Consider the following 8,094-nt stretch of genomic DNA (forward strand, 5'->3'; position numbering starts at 1 on the left):
CAGAAAACAAATTAGTGCTTACAGTTTGCAGAAAGGAAATGCCTGGACACAGAGCCACACACAGGGGATTGTACCCTAAGACAGGCAACAACAAGTTGGAATTGTAGGAGAAAGTTTATATACGGCAAGGCGGGTGGAGTCTCAAGGTTAGTGTATATTGTTATTGTTAAATACCATTCAGTTGGTTCTGACTTATAGCGGCCCTGTGTAAGGTTTCCAAGGAGCAGCTGGTGCATTTGAACCACCGACCCTGTGGTTCAAACTGACCTTGTGGTCCAGTGCTTATTCTACAGCACCATACCAGGCTTAGTGTACATAGATGTTTTATTGGTCATTTTAAAGGTTTCTAGTGCATTAGCATGAGAAAATTTTTCCTTTAAAAATTTAATCCCTTTTCCTTTTCCACCAGATTTGGCTGTTGGCTGTGTCTCATCAAAGCCTGCATATTCACTGTTATAGTAGAATTTCAGCCTATTGGCAAATATTTTGACTATTGAGATACTGAGCTTTGAAGCCACGTGCTCCACAGTGCTGCAAAAGCTGCCAGGTATAGGAAAACCTGAATGTTTCTCATGTAGACAACTTGCACCTTATCCCAGGGGTCAGGTGTGGAGAGGACTCTGTTAACAGCCTTTGCACCTGTTCTCTAGAGGACAGAATTAGCTCTAAGTGTTCAGTGAGGGCTGCCTTAAAAGGCACTGCCTACTCATGGCCCGCCTTGTCATTTCTGACACAGCATCCTCAACACCACAGAGTTTGGCCAACTTGTCAATCCCTTCCTCTCTAATGACAGTGCTGTCGACTTCAAAACAGGCGACATCAGATGAACAGTAAAGGCTCCTGAACTCTGAGTGAGACACCATCCTTGGAAGAACTTCTCTCCAGGCCACCTCCAAGGCTCTCTCAGCTGTCACCTTCCAAACAACATGGGTTCTTAATTCACTAACCACTCCTCAGAAATACTATACAAAATTGCTATGAGTCAGAATCGAATTGAGGGCACTTAACAACTGTAATGCATCCATTAACTCCATTCTTCTGTGAAACAAAAACGTCGGGAGTTCTACATAATTTGTTATAATAACCAGAGAAATACTGCAAATGTAGCTACTATCAATCAGCATAGTGTGGGATAAGGAACATTGGTAGAGATATGGAAAATCCAGAGACTGGGCTTAGCTTTGCACCTTTCACTTGCTAGATGACCCCTAGACCACTTGGTACTCTTGAGACCAATTTTCCAATAATAATTTTCAGAGTTGTTTATTAAATACCTCCTTTGTGCTAGATACCCTCCTATACACTTCATGTATGTTACATTACCTTTCCATACCTACTCATTTTCTTGGATGGGCAAATGTATGCACAGAAATAACTTTCTAACATTATAATAGCCAGGTAGGGGCAGATTCAACTTAGGGTTTCTAACTCCAAAGTTTCAGATGTTTCCATGAAACCAAAGAGCCACTTTCATGGATAAAATGAAGGGATTTGTATAGACTATTGTTCTTAGCTGCTGCCTAGTTGGCCTTCACTCATAATGATCCTCTGCATAATAATCTGTCCATTGTGACCCATGGGTTTTCTTTTTATTTATTTATTTATTTATTAAATGTTTTTATTTTGGATTGAGTGAAAGTTTACAGGGCACATCATCAGCTTCACATTCAACCATTCATATAGCTTGTTTCATTACATTGATTATTATCCCCTCCATATATCATCAGTTAACAGTGTTTCTCTCTATCCTCTTTAGCTTTTTTTTTGGGGGGGGGGGTGTTTGGGGAGGAACTTGCCTTTTTGGAATTTACAGTCTCGGCTTTTAGGGAAGGTTTTTACATTTGTCTGTGGATATCCAGGGATCATGTATGAGATTACTAACAAGCATTACTGAATAATCAGATGAGGGACAGTTTGTTATGTCTACTAGGTGGCTAAAGTCTGATCCTCAGAGCCTATGGTTTGGACGGTCAACAACGCTTGGGCCCACAGGGCCTTGACCTCCTGACCGGGTCCGCACGGTCTGCATCAGATTCCCCCTTATTTATTGCTTGTTTAAGGGACGCTGCCTATCTTAGGTGGTCAGTGCGAATTCCTCAGTCTTACCCATCATCGAAACTCATTGCAGCATGGCAATGGCTCTGTCTTAGGTTGCCGAGGTTCCACGTGATCCTTACCCATCTCTGGCCACACGTCCAACATAAACAGCCGCCATCCGAGGAAGGCAGGGAGGGAGAAGATTGGCTGGGGACCCCATACGCAAGACGTTGCCAGCCCACCACCTGCTCTAAGGTGACCAAGCAGGATCACTATGCTGAGGTTCAATCAAGTTCTTAGGGGATCTTACTCTCTAGCAGGGGTAGCAAATTAGTAGACACTCAGTGCTCACTTTGAGAATTACTTATATCAGAAATTTGAGCATGTAGCTGATGAATATCCACAGACAAGTGGATATTAGTCCACAGCCTCCTAAAATGCTGTTGGATTAAGTTCCAATCAAGTTCTGGATTACTTAAAGATAACACAAATCTACTTATACCGTGAATAACCTTAGCTGGGAGTGCAATCTGGATATATTGGGTCTTATTTCCCTTAAGCGATCTTTCTTTCTCTAAAGCATTTAGTCTGTTTTGTAAACCTTTGTCTATTTACTCTTGGATCATATGAGCGAGACTAATATCCCTAGACAGTTGATTTCCATGGTGGGCAGGGCAAAAAAAGGTAACAATTCCTATTAGTGCAGTGATTCTTGACATGAGAGCAAAGACACGTGGCACGTTTAAGGGCCAGGCACCGCAATGATTTGCCTAGCTTCTGAAAACTTTAACAGGCAATAAAACCTACGATGGTTGATGGACGATTGCAAAATCAGTAACATCTATTAACTCCCCATTCCCCACGCCCGACAAGCAAAGCAGCAGAATGTCTCTGGGGTTTAACCAGTTCTCTAAGGGTTAAACAGATCTTAAAGTCTTCTCTGCTGTGGAAGCGGCTGGCTGGCTCCTTGGTGCTCTTGCCGGGGGGCCTCAATGGAGATGCAGATGACATCCCTCTTTCAGGTGGGTCTTCAGTGAATGCTGGCTCCCTCAGGCGACCCATGGGTTTTCATTGATTGATTTTGGAAGCAGATCGCTCACTAGACCTTTCCAACTAATCTATCTTAGTCTGAAAGCGTCACTAAAACCTGTTCAGCCCCATGGCAGCATGCGTGCCTCCAACAAAAGTTGGGTGATGGCTGTCCATAGGTGCTCTGACCATGAATTGAATCCAGGTCTCCTGCACAGAAGGGGAAAATTCTACCACTGAACCACCAATTGTCCTTCATAATTGTCTCGATTAGCACTTTCTAAATTCATGTTCCTTGCATACTACTATGATGACAGCCACTAATTAAATTATCTGCCTTTGCTCCTCTAAAAAGTGTGTGCTGAGGGACAGTGAGGAAGCACCCCCCTGTATTCTTCGTCTGTGACACTGTTAGCATATGTTGTTGTGTTGTTGTTATGTGCCATGGAGTCGGTTCTGACTAATAGTGACCCTGTACAGGGTTTCCGAGGCTGTAAATCTTTACGGGAGCAGAAAGCCTCATCTTTCTCCCAAAGAACAGCTGATAGTTTCGAACTGCCAACCTTGTGGTTCGCAGCCCGATTCGTAACCACTGCGCTACCAGAGCTCCTTACTATTAGCATATGGTAGGTGCAAAAACCTTAAACCTTGACTTAAAGAAAGAACCTTGCTTAAATTGGCTTAACAACACTTAACAGCAATAATGCATTCATTACTCCAGTGTTTTCCCAACTAATTGAGTCCCCAGAACTCTTTTGTCTCATCAAATTCCTACTAATATCTTGAAGACTACTGATAGAAATTCATACAGAAAATATTTATTGAGTACCAACTATGTGCCTGCACAGCCATGCTGTTTTAGGCTAGAGTAGCAAAACCAGTGAACCTTATATATCTGTATATATGTAGAGATTTATCTCATGTGGTGGTGGTTGTTGTTGTGAAGTACCGTGGAGTCGGTTCTGACTCATAGTGACCCTGCACAGGGTTTCTGAGGCTGTAAACCTTTATGAGAGCAGAGTTGTTTATTAAATACCTCCTTTGTGCTAGATGCCCTCCCTTACACTTTATGTATGTTACATTATTACCTTTCCATACCTACTCATTTTCTTAGATGGGCAAATGGATGCACAGAAATAAGAGAGCAGAATGCCTCATCTTTCTCCCACAGAACCACTGGTAGTTTCGAACTGCTGAACATGAGGTTGGCAGCCTGACTCATTAGAGGCTGTCAAGTTCCAAGTCCATTGGTCAGATGTCAGACTGGAGACTTCTCTTGACTCATGTAACTGTAAAGGCTGACAAACCCAGGTTTGACAGGTCAGATATAGGCTGCTGGCTATGGAGGCTAATGAATCCAAGGTTGGAAGGTAAGATGTCAGGCTTCTAACTCACAGGCTGTCACTGACTCAATGCACAGAACTGTAAGTGAGATGACCAGCCAGATGCAGGACCTACATAAAAAAAAAAAAAAAGCAAGAGAGCTTTGTCAAAACATCCACATATACTGGTAGCAGGCCAAATCTTTAAGGAAAGTCCCTTTTAGCAGATCTTATCATGGAAGATATAATATCTCATACTGAGAGATGACTGCATCATAATTGCCAAACTACTGAGAATTGTGGCCCAGCCAAGTTGACACACAATCTTAACAATCGCCCATACTTTGCCATTGTGTCATAATGCCAATTTGTAGACTACGTAGTTTGCTGCCTCAGCATCCCAGTTGCCCTTCATGCATTGAGTTGTAATACTACTGAAGGCTGTAGTCTTTGATCTTCATCAGTAAATGTTTCAAGTCCTCTTCCTTTTTTGTAAATAAGGTTGTGTTATCTGCATATTACATGTTGTTAAGAAGTCTTTCTCCAATCATCATACCATATTCTTCTTCATATATTCCAGTTTCCTGGATTATTTGCTCAGCATACAGATTGAATAAGTACGGTGAAATGATATAAGCCTGACACATTCACACATCTGGACAAATAGGCAGTATCATGATTAATGGAGAAAAGATTGACATTGTCAAGGATTTTATTTTACTTAGATCCACATTCTATGCTCATGGAATCAGTAATCAAGATATTAAATAACCTTTTGCATGGGGTAAGTCTGTTGCATAAAACCTCTCTAAAGAATGAAATAACAATAATGTCCTTTGAGGCACAGGGTGCACATGAACCAAGTCATGGTGTTTTCAATTACCTCACGTGCATGAGAAAACTGAATAACGAATAAGGAAGACCAGAGAAGAATTGATGCATTTGAATTATGGTGTTGGCAAATGCCTGCCAGAACAAACAAATCTCACTTGAAAGAAATACAGTTAAGATGCTCCTTAAAAGCAAGACTGGCAAGAAACACTTGGTCTCATATCTTTTGGACATGTTATCTGGAGGGACCAGTCCATGGAAAAGGACATCATGCTTGCTTAAGTAGAGAGTCAGTGAAAAAGAGGAAGACTCTTAATGAGATGGATTGATAAAGTGGCTGCAACAATGGGCTCAGTCAAAACAATTGTGAGGATGGTGCAGGAGCTGGCAGTGTTTCTTTCTGTTGTACATAGGATCGCTATGAGATGGAACTGATTCAGCAGCACTAATAACATCAACAAGCCCTTTACACTGTTTCTGATATGGTGATCCTTGTCAGACAGTCTGTCAGTGGTGGTGGTGTGCTGTGGAGTTGGTTCTGATTCATAGAGACCCTGCATAGGGTTTCTGAGGCTGTAAATCTTTGGTGGTGGTGGTGGTGGTTATGTGCCGTGGAGTCGGTTCTGACTCATAGCCACCCTGTATAGAGTTTCCGAAGCTGTAAATCTTTTCAAGAGCAGAAATCCTCATTTTTCTCTTTCAAACTGCTGACTTTGAGCAGCCTGACTCGTAACCACTACGCTACCAGAGCTCCTTAATAAAAGTCTGTCAATAGTAGTAGTCTACAACTTGCTCTCCCAGCCACGCCCCATATGGTTTCTCATGGTATTGATTACCTTGTTGTTGTTGTTGTTAAGTGCCGTCGAGTTGGTTCCGACCTATAGCGACCCTGAACAGGGTTTCCGAGGCTGTAAATCTTTACAGAAGCAGAACGCCTCATCTTTCTCCCACGGAGCAGTTGGCAGTTTCGAACTGCTGACCTTGCGGTTTGCAGCCTGATTCATAACCACTACGTATTGATTACCTTACTATGCTGTAATTTACTCTTTCAACAGCTGCAGTTATTCCTTGCCACTCTCCAGCTATATCCCATATGAACTTGGACATCTTCCTTTAGAACCAGTGGTTCTTGATCATATGCTACCTCTTGAGATGGTTGAACTTTTCATCATTTCTTTTTGGTACAGTGACTTTGTATATATCTTCCATCTTCTTTTGATGCTTTCTGCATCGTTAAATATTTTGCCGGTAATGTTTTTAATAAATATTGCAAGTTGAGACTTGAATTTTCTTCAGTTCTTTCATCTTGAGAAATGCTGAGCGTGTTCTTCCCATTTGGTATTCAAACTCCAGGTCTTTGTAGACTTCATTATAATACTTGACTTTGTCTTATCAAGCTTCCTTTCAATTTTTCTGTTCAGGTCTTTGATTCCTCATTTTTTCATTAGTTTTAGCATCTCTGTGCTCAAAAGCAAGTTCCAGAATCTTTTCTGACATCCATTTTTTTAAAAAATGTTTTATTGTGAATTATATGATAGTTTACATGGGAGAACTTTAGTTTTACATTCATTCCATCGTATATCATCTCACTGCCATGGTTCCAATCCCCTCCATGCATCATCAACCACCCAAAGGGTATATCCCAGAAACCTGCCCCCTACACTTCCCCCTCCTCCCCCCAGTTTTTGGCCCACAGTCCCTTTCCCTGTCTGGGTCCAAAGTCCCCAGTCGCTTCATCACTCCACGTCGTCATCTCTGCCTCCATCTCAGGCATCTCTGTTTCTCTGGGTAGGGTCCCACTCTCAGCTCTTCTCTGTTGATGGTCCCAGAGGCCTCTGCTCCTGTCCTGGAGAATTAATCACTCCCTTCCTTGTTACAAAACTTCTACCTTTGCATGTCCAACCCTCATAGTCTGCGGGAAGCACTTAACTCTGGGTGCTTGGCAAGACCGCACTAAGAGGAGAGACGTTATGCACGGCATATGATTCTCAAAAGCTGACCCTTATCATCCCTTCAAGTTAGCCCTGAATTTACTTGTAAAAATATATAATATGGCAATATTCTTAGCTTTCACTATGAATTTTACAAACCTTAGGAAAAACTAGCTAAGCAGCAATTGCTTTCAGCCTTGGTGGATTGAATACAAAGAGAAATTGTATAAATTACTCCTTCTCATAGAAAACCTAAGTAACTGCATTTGTGAGGCCACAAAAACAGATAGCATTTAGAGTCAAGCTGACCTACCCCCATAGGCCTCACCACATTCAGTCACTAGCTAGAATTCTCAAACCTCTATATACAAGCACCTGCATAAATAAGTAGACAATAATGAACTTAAGAGAAGAATAGTTTTGACTTAATAATCTACACTTCTTGCAGCAAGTAGCCAAGTTGAGCTTTATGCCACATAGCTTCCAAGTGATTTAATGAATATCTTTATTATGAAAATAATAGCACATTACGTAGGATAGAAAATTTATAGTCTTTTAGTAGAAACAAGAAGAAACAGTTTTATCTCATGCTGGGCAAGGAGATGAAGGTCAGTCTGAACATCATAGAAGTATTTTTGTCAAGGTTTTCTAGTGACCAGGTGCAAGAATGTTGTGACTAACTGTGTAATAATTCAAGAAATGATAAAAGTGTCAATGCATGTACTGTGTAATTTTAAGTATTAAAAATAAAGACTTGCTGGGCTGGGCTAGCAGAAGGCAGAGGAAGGCAGAGAAAAGCAGAAAGAAGAAAGAAAGGAGAAGGAACTAGCAGAGCCAGGGAAGGCAGAGCTAGGAGGAAGAAGAAGAGAGCAGGAGGGAGAAGGCAGAGGGCAGACAGCAGAGAGCAGAGAGAACAGACAGCAGAGAGCAGAGGGCAGACAGCA

The 8,094-nt window shown here is 41.8% G+C and overlaps 1 pseudogene; it reads right to left on the reverse strand.

Annotated features, from left to right (window-relative positions):
- Positions 1 to 287: 287 nt before the first annotated feature.
- Positions 288 to 875, reverse strand: LOC102816813 (annotated as a pseudogene).
- Positions 876 to 8,094: the final 7,219 nt, after the last annotated feature.

This window comes from Chrysochloris asiatica, unplaced genomic scaffold (genome assembly GCF_000296735.1).
Source record: "Chrysochloris asiatica unplaced genomic scaffold, ChrAsi1.0 scaffold00205, whole genome shotgun sequence".
NCBI lineage: Eukaryota > Metazoa > Chordata > Mammalia > Afrosoricida > Chrysochloridae > Chrysochloris > Chrysochloris asiatica.